The sequence below is a fragment of the Mastomys coucha genome, unplaced genomic scaffold, assembly GCF_008632895.1.
Source record: "Mastomys coucha isolate ucsf_1 unplaced genomic scaffold, UCSF_Mcou_1 pScaffold20, whole genome shotgun sequence".
NCBI lineage: Eukaryota > Metazoa > Chordata > Mammalia > Rodentia > Muridae > Mastomys > Mastomys coucha.
The window spans coordinates 1,440,909-1,454,793 of NW_022196903.1; the positions used below are offsets into that span (position 1 = coordinate 1,440,909).

The 13,885-nt window shown below is 40.3% G+C and overlaps 1 long non-coding RNA gene across 1 annotated transcript; it reads right to left on the reverse strand.

Moving 5' to 3' along the window:
• Positions 1–1,213: 1,213 nt before the first annotated feature.
• LOC116098554 lies at positions 1,214–13,596 on the reverse strand. Its single transcript, XR_004121865.1, has 2 exons — positions 13,485–13,596; positions 1,214–1,868 (listed from the first exon to the last, which is right to left on the reverse strand). It is a non-coding gene; the product is annotated as an uncharacterized LOC116098554 (long non-coding RNA).
• Between the last annotated feature and the right edge of the window lie 289 nt (positions 13,597–13,885).

Here is a 13,885-nt window from a genome sequence, read left to right on the forward strand (position 1 = left end):
ATAATCAAACCATTATGTTTCCATAAGAGCAGAAAACTTTGTATGTATCATGAAAATGCTGAAATTGGGAATTCTGGATTGAAGTATATCTCAGGCAGTATTTGTCGTTGCTGCATGTCGGAATGGCAGGCACAGTGCAGAGCTCTGTGTTCAGGACAAGGCACCAGAGTGAATCGGGCTGCCACAGCCACCTAAGGTTAATTGTGAGTATACTTTTGGCTGTTGTATGTTCAGAAACTGTTACTCCTACCACAATTTTGTGACTCCCACATGCAGTTATACAAGCCCCATGAAGTTGGGACCATAGCTTAAAATCTGTGAGTTAAAGCTTTTTACAAATATTTATTGAGAAGTGTTTGAAGATTTTTATGTGCAAGGATATCTGTCTTTATCTACCTATCTATCTATCTATCTATCTATCTATCTATCTATCTATCTATCCATCTATCATCTATCTATCTATCTATCTACCTATCAATAGATAGATAGATAGGCAGATAGACAATGGTGGCAGTAAGCTACCTTGGGGCAAGGGCCATTAGAAAACCCTGAGTTTTCCAAAGTTCTGACTGAATGGACAAAATACCCAGCCTGTTTTTAATTAGTTCGTTTCCCTTTTCAGTCTTCAGTAGTTGTTTGGCCCACTGAGAAGTTAAGCCAAGGGGCCTTTTAGGCTGAGAGCTGCAGTGTTTAGAAGTTTTCATTAGATTAAGCACTCTAATCCTTGAGAAAGAAGTTGCAATTGCACAAAGATTTACGTCTCACAGAGACAAAGAAATGATGTTAGCTTCCTAAAGCTGGGAGGCATTCAGGAGCATGTTTGACAATTAGAATTTCATAATGAGGATTTAAGATTTCTTCCTCCCCTCCTCCCCCCTCCTCCCCCTCCTCCTCCTCCTCCTCCTTCTCCTCCTCTTTTTCTCCTTAACTGGAGAGTAGCCTCTTTCTAACATTGGGCATTTTTAAAGTTTCACAAGCACCTCGGAATGAGTAGGCTTTGGGATTGGTGAGAAGGACAGATAGCTTACTTCTGAGGTTCTTGTCAGGGTGATCGTTTTTGTCTTTTAAAGACTCAATGGTAAGGCAAGACTATTGCTTTTCACTCTTCTGCTTTGAGTGTCTTTAGTGACAACATTAAGAAATTATGTGTCACCCCACCACACTATTTTGGATTTGGGAAGAAGAATGCAAACTAGGACAAAATTAAACAATCTGTACTCTGGGGGCAGTAGATTTAATGTGGGGTGCCTTCACAGTGTTTGTAGAAAGTGTTCCATGAAGCTTTTAGACCTTTGTGTTCTTTATAAGTAAATCGTTTAAGAAACCAGTTCATGCTGGGGGATAAGATTCAGGTCACCTGAACTGGGTCTCGATTATCAACATTGAATTATGGGCATTTCTGGGGCACTCATGGGAGTCCTGGGAGGAGCAAGGAGAAAACAGTTTTCCCTGGGATGCCGAGTCATTGGTCAAATAGCTCAAGTAATCGTGGGTAGAGAGAATTCGACCACGAGATCCCCTCCCTGTGAGCGAAATTGCAGATGGCGTCCAATTGTTCCATCTCCATTCCAAATTTGGTAGAATCTTCAGAAAACAGAAGTATAAAGAATTGTAATTTTAAAATTATCTTGTTGTCCAGGGGGAAAAGAATACTTTTTATCTGGAGTGTGTTCACACAGTGCTCAATGAAATCGGGATTTTGTGAGGGTGGATTCAAGTCCTTGTCATTTTAAAACTTCCTCAGATAATTCCAGTGAAGTGAATCATGAGAGTTAGTGTTCTCCAGCCTTGAACTCGATTCACAGAGAAAGATTTTACAAAATGCTGCTACCTGGAGATGTGTCTCCAGAGGTTCTTGTTTTCTTGTCCTGATGTAGGGAAGAAATTTTTCATATGTTACACACATTATATATTGTACAGCAAGGTTGAAAGGAGCTCTGGGCCGGGCAGTGGTGGCACATGGCTTTAATCTCAGCACTGGGGAGATAGAGGCAGGTGGATTTCTGAGTTCGAGGCCAGCCTGGTCTTCAGAGTGAGTTCCAGGACAGCCAGGGCTACACAGAGAAACCCTGTCTCAAAAAAGAAGAAGAAGAAGAAGAAGAAGAAGAAGAAGAAGAAGAAGAAGAAGAAGAAGAAGAAGAAGAAGAAGAAGAAGAGGAAGAAAGGAGCTCTGGAGCAGCATTTCCTATGAACATGGAGGTATTACTTGAAACGGAGAAAAAAGGGAGAAATCAAACTTAAGAGTTTCAGAGCAGAACAGGAGCTAGCTGATGTCAAATGGCCCAGCTTAGGCACTGTGATAGAGAAGCAGAAACATTTCAAACATCCTGGTCCTGAATCTGTTGTCAGGGGTCATTTCTTACCTGAAAGGCCCTAAATAATTCTATGCTCTAGATAAGCAGCAATGTGGGACTATCAGCACTGTGTGTGGTTTAAAGTATCATAAGAAATATTAGAAAAATTTCATTGGCTTTTCAAGAAGTATGTTCGACTGAGAGGAACATATAGTTACTCCTGTCCCTGAATACACATAATATAAGAATTTACCTAGACCAGTGGTCTATATGGTTGGTATTCCATGTGTGGCCCAGCGCAGGAAGAAATTGGCTGTAGATACAGAAAATTATACCTACCCCCCAGACCTATGGAAATAGATTAATTAATAAGATTTCCACTCGAACAAGATGCATATCTACTTTAAAATTTAGAACACACACACACAAAAAAAAAACCAAAAAACAAAAAACAAAAACAAAAAAAAATTAGAACACATTAAATGGTATTGTATACTAAATATTTGAACCTGATCCATATTCAGTTACTCAATTCAAAAATCCTTTTTCTCTGACTCTTGGAAAAAGGCCCCACCTCTTACGTTGAAGAGGTTACTAAACATGTAATGGAGCAGAGAGTTGTGGGAGTTCAGAATGAGGTGCAGGACAGGCTCTGTCTCTGTAAGGGTGATGGAAAGAGAGTAAGAAAACCAGAACTGAGCATAGCAGTGCACACCCTTTATCCTGGTGGCTGAAGGTCATCCTCATGTAAAAAGCAAGCCTGGGGGCCAACCTGGGCTCCTATCACCCTCACCCAATCAATCCACTTTAACCCACAGAGAAACATAATGGGGAAGCTTCAGAAGTTCATGAGAAAAGTGTATGAGAGAAATCCAAGAGTTCTGGAAAAGACAAGAAGCAGATGTGCAGTTCAGAGAACAACAAGCCAAGTGTGTAGCCTTAACCTTGGCAGTTCTCAGGAAGGAGGAAGTAGTTACTTCCAAGAGCTAAGCCAGATTAAAGTCCTACCCCACAAAAAGTCTACAGCCCTCTGAGTCTCAAATCAGGCCGACAGGCTTGCATCCAACAGTTTTCTCCAGGGAATGGGTCAAGAGAAGGTAGGAGTGATATTGTGGCATGCTGTGGGACTGGGAGGGAAGCATCTGGTACTTCCTACCTTCAGAGCCACCCCAGTATGAAGACCTTTGCCACTCTGAGATCTTACATTACAGAGTATTCACTGAGCTCAAATTGGCCTGTGACCTAAGGAGGGGGATGACACTAGAGGCAACTGTAGGGAACAGGAGGCCCCATTACTGGTGGATCATCTTACCCAGATCCAGGGAACAGGAGGCTAGTTCTCCTGGGTTCAGACTGGGGAGTGCAGAGGGCAAGATATAGCCCTGTCCTTGGTAGCCAAGAACAGATCTTACCAACTGAGAATTACCCTGAACTTGATAGCTCTGAACTTCAGGTCAGAGGGTAGATAAAAATTTTGTGCCCTACTGCCTACTGTTTACTGCTCTGAGTTCAAGAACCTGAATTTCCAGGAGTACACAATACCAATTGGCTCCATCCAGTAGGGAGAGGAGGCCTTGTAGATATGAAAGCAGACCCTCCTCATTTACTGAACTCAGTGAATTTCCACACTCCCAATGCCCTGGAGGAATCCCTCCCACATAAAGCAGCCACACTAGAGAGAATCACTTGAGAATCTCAGGAACGAGAGAAACTCTGTCCAGCCCACATAACATAGTTAGGTGTGGCCAGAGAGATCCCTGGTATGTCACTGTGAACCTGGGTCTGATTGATAGCAGTTTCATACAGACTCAACAACACAACCCTGTAAACCAAAGGAAATACGCACCCTCTAGGTCAGCTTTCTTCCAGTTCAGGAATTAGCTGGCAGTCTTCAATTTTTGAGATCCCAGAATGAAGCTGCTCCAACACAGTTTTTTTTGTTTATTTGGTTGGTTGGTTTGGTGGTTTTGGTTGTTGCTGTTGCTATTTTGTTTTCTTTTTCTTTATTTTCTTTGAGGGATATCTTTTGGGGTTTGTGAATTGTTATCATTCAAATATCTTCATTAGCTTATATTAAATGTGCACAGTAATGGGTTCTATTACTACATCATCACAAGTGCTGAAACTGTATTTGACTATATTCATTCACTCTCCCCAGTGATCTCACACACACACACCCCCAGTCTCACTCCTGGTGATCCCTTTCTCCTTTCTTACTAATGTCCCTTCTATTCTCATGTCTTCATGCCTACAATGTGCGTATACCTGCTCTCATTTGCACACGTGTGTGTGCATGCACTTGTGAGCACCTGGGTGCTTCATTAGCCTTCTTCATAGGAACATGGTCTAGGGGTTATTTGCAAGAGCACAGGTACCTTATCAGTGGCTACACCGTGTCTCTCCATCTCTGGGTAGCCATTAATTGCCTATGGATGTTCAGACCTAGGGGTGAGGTGGGGCCTTGTGAGCCTCTCATTGTTTTGTTTTGGTTTTTTTTTTTTTTTGCTATACTTTCATAAGGATTTTTGCATTGTATGTTTTTAAACTTTTTACACATTCATTTTTTATTCCCTTCCATATATTCATCTAATTTTCTTTACAGAAATTTTCCATTTAGGGGAATTATTTCTCTTTAGTTTCTTTTCTCTTTTTGTCCCCTGTGTTCCCCACCTCCAATGCATCCCATAGTTCTTCTACTTTGACTTACAGGCTTTTACAGGTACTCTTACATTGTATGTTTTATTTCCTTCCATACATTTATTTAATTTTGCTTTGTTTTTAAAGTTCTTTACTATTGGAGGCAAAAAAAATTCTTCCTTCATTTTCTTTTCTTCTAAACTCTGGCCTCTCTGTTCCCAACAGCTTTTACTATTTCCATTATTTCTTCTTTCATCTCTTCATGCTGCTTTTCCTATTTTCTCCCCTCCTTCTGACTCATTTACTGTTTCCACACTCACTTCATGATACGTTCTAAAGCAATTTTGTTTTGTTTTATTAATTTTGGTGATGCCGAGACTGACTTTAAGTGTATTTGTAAGTTTTGTTGATGTGGCTCCTGAAGTGTGCATCCTCCTTGCTAAGCCTTCAGGAGCAGGATGCCCAATAAGGGCCATCCCCCGACCCCTGAATCCAGAAGTAGTATGCAAACCAAAGGATACAGAAAGATCAGTGTCTTCCTCAGAGCTGTCTGCTGGGCAGAGACAGTGTGACCCTAGCCACTCTTATAAAAGAAAGCATCTAATGGAGGCTGCTTATAGGTTCAGAGGTTTAGCCCATTATCATCATGGCAGGGAGCATGAGGCAAGCAGGCAGGCATGATGCTGGAGAAGGAGCTGTGACTTCTACATCCAGAGCCACAGGCAGCAGGAAGAGAGAGACACTGAGGCTGGCTTGGGTTTTTGAAACCACAAAGCCTACCTATAGTGATATACTTCCTCCAACAAGGCCACATCTACCTATCAAGGCCAGATCTTCTAATTCCTCTCAAGTTGTGCGACTCCCTGATGATGATCAAACATTCAAATATATGAGCCTATGGGGCCATTCGTATTCAAAATACCACAGTGATAAAAAAAAAAAGGAACATTTGAAAAACAAACAAACAAACAAACAAAGCAGCTTGTCTTCCCAAAATATCATAATGCCTCTTCTGAAATAGATAAAAAGTCAGATAAAAAAAATATATAAAATTCTTCCTTCATTTTCTTTTCTTCTAACCTCTGGCCTCTCTGTTCCCAACAGCTTTTATATAAGACTATATATATAAAAAATATATATGAAACTATATATATAAAAATATATATATTTTTTTAGAAAGATCTGGAGGCGGGGGGGGGAGGAGAAGGGAGGCAGGAATAGCAACTTAAAGCGCTACAAAAGCTAAAAGCTAACCAACAGGTGGAGGATTTTCCAGTCATTTCAAGATTGATTGTTCTATGTCCATGTACCAACCAAAGTACGTGGTCTCTCCATTTACAGCATTTTACTATGTAGTTATGGTGGACAACTAAGAGAAATAGCATTAGCTTGTAGTGTTTTGGGCATCTCTGAGGTTTCCTGACCAGTAACTTGTAGGAAACTAAGACTTTCATCTAACAGGTAATATCTACTATGAGCAGCATTAGGCAATTCATTAAAAATAATATTATGGCCGTGAGTAGACCTAGGGTTCAAACTCCGCAGCCAGTTCCACAACACCCAGAGGAAGCTCCATCCCCAGGAGCTCTAACACTCTCAGGATCATAGGATCAGTGGTGAGGAGGGTACAAAATCTGCCAAAACACAGGAAGTAACTGGGACCAGCGGGACCCAGGCACCCGGGAACTCCACCTGACCAGTGGCATGGGTTCCTTCCAGTCTGGGCAGGTGCCTTGAACAAACTTTGGGCAGGAACTCAGCAGCCAGTCCCACAACACCCAGAGGAAGCTCCACTCCCAGGCGCTCTAATACACCCAGGATCCCGGGATCCCAGGATCCCAGGAGTTTGGTCACACCAGGATCTCAGGGTCCCACAGGCAGCTTGACTCCCAGGATCCCTGACACATCCAGGGTTTCAGAATCACAGGACCCCAGAATCACAGGATCACAAGCATAGCTGAACTCTGAGGAGTTCTGACACAACCAGGATCACAGAAAGGACAGGTTCCAGTCACATATAGCTAGGGCAGGTAGCACTAGAGATAATCAGATGGCAGAAGGCAAGCATAAGAACATAAGCAACAGGGCAGGAGAGATGGCTCAGCAGTTAAGAGCACTAACTGGTCTTTCGAAGGTCCTGAGTTCAAATCCCAGTAACCACATGGTGGCTCATAACCATCCGTAATGAGACCTGACACCTTCTTCTGGTGTGTCTGAAGACAGCTAAAGTGTACTTACATATAATAATAAATAAAATCTTTAAAAAAAAAAAAAGAAAGAAGAAAGAACATAAGTAGCAGAAACCAAGGTTCCTTGGCATCATCGGAACCCAATTCTCCCACCATAGCAAGTCCTGGATACACCATCACACCCAAAAAGCAAGATTTGGACGTAAAATCACTTCTCATGATGATGATAGAGAACTCTAAGAAGGACATAAATAACTCCCTCAAAGAAATACAGGAGAACACAGGTAAACAGCTAGAAGCCCTTAAAGAAGAAACACAAAAATCCCTTAAAGAATTACAAGAAAATACAACCAAACAGGTGAAGAAAATGAACAAAATCATACAAGATCTAAAAATGTAAAAAGAAACAATAAGAAATCACAAAGGGAAACAACCCTGGAGTTAGAAAACCTAGGAAAGAGATCAGAAGTCATAGATGCAAGCATCACCAACAGAATACAAGATATAGAAAAGAGAACCTCAGGTGCAGAAGATACCATAGAAAACACTGACACAACAGTCAAAGAAAATGAAAAAGCAAAAAGCTCCTACCCCAAAACATTCCAGAAATCCAGGACACAATAAGAAGACCAAACCAAAGGATAATAGGTACAAAAGAAAGTGAAGATTCCCAAATTAAAGGACCAGTAAATATCCTCAACAAAATTATAGAAGAAAACTTCCCTAACCTAAAGAACGAGATGCCCATGAACATACAAGAAGCCTACAGAACTCCAAATAGACTGGACCACAAAAGAAATTTCTTCTGTCACATAATAATCAAAACACCAAATGCTCTTACAAAGAAAGACTATTAAAAGCAGTAAGGGAAAAAGGTCAAGTAACAAATGAAGGATGGCCTATCAGAATTACACCAGACTTCTCACCAGAGACTATGAATGCTAGAAGATCCTGGACAGATGTCATACAGACTCTAAGAGAACACAAATGCCATCTCAGGCTACTATACCCAGCAAAATACTTTATTACCATAGATGGAGAAAACAGGATATTCTATGACAAGACCAAATTTACACAACATCTTTCCACAAATCCAACCCTACAATGGATAATAGATGAAGCACACCAACACAAGGAGGGAAACTACACTCAAGAAAAAAAGCAAGTAATCTTTCAACACCCCCCAAAAGATAGCCACACAAACATAATTCCATCTCTAACAACAAAAATAACAGGAAGTAACAATCACTTTTCCTGAATATCGCTTAGTATCAATGAACTCAATTCCCCAATAAAAAGACAAACAGACTGGATATGTAAACAGGACCCAGCATTTTGCTACATACAGGAAACGCACCTCAGTGACAAAGACAAACGCTACCTCAGAGTAAAAGATTGAAAAACAATTTTCCAGGAAAATAGTGCCAAGAAACAAGCTGGAGTAGCCATTCTAATAGTGAACAAAATCAACTTTCAACCAAAAGTTGTCAAACAAGATGAGGAAGGACACTTCATAGTGGTCAAAGGAAAAATCTACTAAGAAGAACTCTCAATTCTGAATATCTATGCTCCAAATGCAAGGACACCCACATTGATAAAAGAAATGTTACTAAAGCTCAAAGCACATATTGCACCTCATAGAATAATAGTGGGAGACTTCAACACCCCACTCTCAGCAATAGACAGATCATGGAAACAGAAACTAAATAGAGACACAGTGAAACTAATAAAAGTTATGAACCAAATGGATCTAACAGATATTTATAGAACATTTCATCCTGAAGCAAAAGAATATATCTTCTTCTCAGCACCTCACGGTACCTTCTCCTAAAATGACCATATAATCAGTCACAAATCAGGCCTCAACAGATACAAGAAGACTGCAATAATTCCATGCAACCTATCAGATCACCATGGACTAAGACTGGTCTTAAATACTAACAAAAACAATGGAAAGCACACATGCATATGGAAGCTGAACATTGCTTTATTCAATGATAACTTGGTCAAGGAAGAAATAAAGCAAAAAATTAAAGGCTTCTTAGAATTTAATGAAAATGAAGACACATCATACCAAAACTTATGGGACACAATGAAAGCAGTGGTAAGAGGAAAACTCACAGCTCTAAGTGCCTCCAAAAAGTAACTGGAGAGAGCTTACATTAGCAGTTTGACAGCACACGTGAAAGCTCTAGAACAAAAAGAAGCAAATACACCCAAGAGGAGTAGACAGCAGGAAACAATCAGACTCAGGGCTGAAATCAGCCAAATAGAAACAAAAAGAACTATACAAAGAATCAACAAAACCAGGAGCTGGTTCTTTGAGAAAATCAATAAGACAGATAAACCCTTAGCCAGACTAACCAGTGGGCACAAAGACAGTATCAAAATTAATAAAATCAGAAATGAAAAGGGAGAGATAACAACAAAATATATCTTAAAAAATTATTCTGTCTTTGAATATTAACAGTTGAAAATATTAAAATTTTCTACAAACAAAAAATAAAAATAATATTATTATATATATTATTTATATATTATATAATTATATTATACATTACTAATATATTACCAGACTAATATATTATATATATGCACATATACATATATGTATCATGTGCCCTCTAACTGAAATATATATTTATATAAAACATTTATATATGAATATAATATATAAGTATATAAAACATATAATATGATGTATTTATATGTACATATTTCAACTAGAGGATATGTGATCCTCTGGAGTTGGAGCTACAGAGGCTTATGAGCTGCCCAACCTGGGTGCTGAAATCTATAGTCAGTTCCTTTGCAAGAGCAAAATGCACATTTCCCTGCTGAGTCATCTCTCTAACCCCCTTAAAGTATATTTTTAAAATAAGTAACAAAACTAGTGGGTTTCTATAGAGCTTCTTTATACATTCTAGTCTTGAGTAGCTCATCATGTATGTCCTGCTATTTCCTACACCCCTTCCTGATCCTGGTTTAAACTGTTAACTTCCAGTTTTTCCTCTGGTTCTTTTCATGTCATATATGTTATACAGTTCCCCACCCCTTAATATATTTACTTGGGTTGTAAGATAATATCTTTCCATATATACAGGAGTATCTAGAATTCAACTCTAGCCTGAGATATATAGAAATAACCTGTCTGGAAACCAGAACTAAAACAAAAATCAATGCATCAAAAATTAAAGGAAGGTCAATGTGACTAAACTTTGAGACAGGACATATTGACACATTGTGATGGATAATTGGTATTCTTGATTTGACTGGTAATCAACTCAAAGGCAAGCCACTGGTGAGAACTTTTCTTAATTATGTCCTTTGAAGTGGGCAATGAGCGGCACCTTCCTGTGGCAACCCAAACCTAAGAGAAGAGGGTAGCTTTGCTTTTTGCTTGCTTTCACTCCTGCTTCTAAGTTCATCAATTCTGTGGCAGCCACAGCTGCATTCCTTTTCTGGCATTAGAACCAGATTCTTCGGATGTCCAGCCTAGGCAGAACACCTGAGGCTCCCTGGAAACCCTCCAGACTTCCAGCAGCTGACTAGGACTGCTGAGAATCCAGCCTCACCCTCAGCTACTACTGAATGCCGGGCCTCGCCCATGAGACACCGTCATTGCAGCACCACTCAGAGCATTTCATGTATGTGAATCTCACAGAACCCCTTTAAGAATGGATTGATCCTTTCCATTCTGCTCCATTAGAAAACCCTGGCCGGGTGGTGGTGGCTCACGCCTTTAATCCCAGCACTTGGTAGTCAGAGGCAGGCAGATTTCTGAGTTCGAGGCCAGCCTGGTCTACAGAGTGAATTCCAGGACAGCCAGGGCTATACAGAGAAACCCTGTATCAAAACACCAAATCAAACCAAACCAAACCAAACCAAACCAAACCAACCAAGCAAAAAAAAAAAAACCCTGATGAACATATTCAAGATATTTGCAATGTTTCCAATCTAAAGCAATGAAAAAAAAATAGAAATCCTAATCAATAACAGACCACAAATTTTATTTAAACGTTTCTTTCATTGTAACATAACACATGGGCCTGAAGTCCAGTTTCTTAACTATAATTGATGGGTGCTATATAAATCACTACCTCTTATGAAATTCAACAATTATTGAATGGGTAAGTTTATGTTGGTAACAACAGCTGGAAAGTTTCTTTATCCTGGATTGGAAAGGGTTGTCCCTGCTGCTGTTGCTGTTTGGATCTTGAGACAGGCTCACATGTAGCTCAAGCTGGCCTAGAGTTTGCTATGTAGTGGAGGGTGACCTTGAACTCCTGTTCTTCCTTTCTCTAACTCCAGAGCGCTAGGATTACTGGTACACAATCCCAGGCTGGATCTGTCTAGATCAATAAATTTTTGACAGTGGAAGGGAAGAAATGCAAGAACCTGAGGCACCGTACTGGCATTCTGTTAAGCAAGAAGGGGTGCTGGGGAAGGAGAAAACTTGTGTCTGTCATCTTGAGAACTGAGGGACACTGAAAGAGCTGATGGGGCAATTGTGTAAATAAACAGTTTATCATTGGTTTGCCTTTCACCTCTCTACTCAGTGACCTTGAACTGAAGACGTTAAGGCACTAACAAAACGACTTCTAAAATGTTCACATGCATGTATCTTATTCATATTGTGCATCTAACCTCTTGTATAAGGGTAGGAAAACCACACATTCATGATATGCTTTGTTTGGTACAGTAAACATAGTCTCCAGGAGACAGAGAAGTTAAATATCCTGACAAAACATTTCTATTACCAGTGAACTAGAAAATACCCCCCAAAATGTGATCATATTATTTTGTTATTCCAAGAATTAATGGCCTAAGAAGAAGCCAAGCCCATAAGAAATAGATTTGGGATGGATTTGACAGATAATTGCTAACAACTAATATTTGCCAGACCGAGTGTCCAAATAGGCAACCAGATCAAAAAACTTAGGGAAAAGTTTGCCAGCATTTCACCTGGAGGGAAACATTATCATTTTCAAACCATGTGTTTTATGACAAAGTTCTGTTATTTGGGGCATAGATCACAGAACACCCTTCCCCAAGAACTAAGAACAATAACTTTTAGAAGAAAAACTTGGCTTTGTCCATAAGTAGTCCCTTGGTCCATCTCTGTTGGAAGTAAATTTGGTAGTGTACCTCTTTAGAGGTCTAAATTTATACAACAAGAATTGTCTTCCCACTTTGACAATTGCTTACTTTGAGAATTACTTTCAGAAAACATCGATCTGGCTTTTATTTTTTGGCAAAACAATATATTCATTCCAGAATTCCACCTCTTTCTTCCCCTCCCCTTCTTTTTCCTCTCCTCCTCTCTCTTCTCCTTCCCTCCCTCCCTCCCCTTCCTCCATCCCTTCCCTCTCCTCTCTTCTTTTCCCTCCCTCCCCCCCTCCTTTTCTATACTTTACTGTATCACCCACAAGCTTATCTCTAGAGTTCAAATGAGAACTTCATGTCCTCTGGATCAAATTCAGTGGAGTTAAGCTTCCTGGCAGAATTAAGAACAGACTAAATTCACTTTATCAGAGGTGAGATGGGTCTGAACTATGCAGAGCCAGTTAAAATCATATTCTAAAGTGGAGTCAGAATCAAAAGGTCACCTGCATTTATGAAGAAGTAATTACGTGATTTTTAGTCATGTATTAGTAAAGTACGAAGTCAGACTTGCATCTATCAACACAAAGGTAAAGGTTAAAGGAGCTTAAGCACTCATATTCTTTCTAAGTATATGACACTTGTACTTTATAGCACACCTAAGTAATAAAGTGTAAAAAAAAAATCCAAGAAAGCAATTCCTATTCTGTGAGGAACATTTATAAAACTGAAACTGTAGAAGTGAAACCCAGCAAAGTTATTTACATACAGCTTATTTCCCCCAATAATTAACCTTGATTTGGATGACTCACCAGGGACTATCAAACATGTAAATTTTATTTCCCTTTGCCCAGGAATGTTTCTGAATTCATAGAACTCTTGCCAAGCATGCATGAATACTGGGGTTCCATCCCAGAACTCTTATACTCAAATGCCACAAACTGGCTGTGGTGGCTTGCACTATTACCCAAGGTTGCAGAAGCAGAAGGATCGGAAGACTGAGGTTACCTTAGCCAATTTTAAGGCCAGCCTAAGATACTTTTGATTCTCTGGGGGAGGGGGAAGAAACAGAGAGAGAGAGAGACGGGGGTGGGGTGGGGAGGGAGGGAGAGGGAGGGAAGGAGGGAAGGAGGGAAGGAGGGAAGGAGGGAGGGAGAGAAAGGGATAGGGAGAAGGGAAGGGAGGGGGGGAGGGAAAAGGGGAGGAAGAGATGGGTAGGAAGAGAGGGAAAGAAGAAAGGAAAGGAACATATAGCACTTACCATCTTATTTCTTCTTAAAGTTTAGAATGCAGTGGTGTCAGCTGTATTTGTACATTACTGTACACCAGAGCTTTAAAACTCCACACCATTGAACAACTCCTCTGCTCTCTGCTTCCCTAACTCCCAGCCAACCATTAGCCTACTCCCCATTCCATTGTTTTATGTACTTTACAGAGGTGAGGCATCTTAAGCATGTCATTTTGGTGCACACCTCCAATCACAGCATTAAGCTTGTGAAATCAGGAGGGTGAGGAGATGTGGAGCCAGTGTCTCAAGAAAAGAAGGAGAGGGAAGGGGGAGGGAGGAAGGGAAGGAGAAAGTTAAGAAGGCAGGCAGGCAGGAAGGTAGGCAGGAAGGGAGACAGGATGTTTCTTTTTCCACTCCTGTCCTATTTTGCTTGG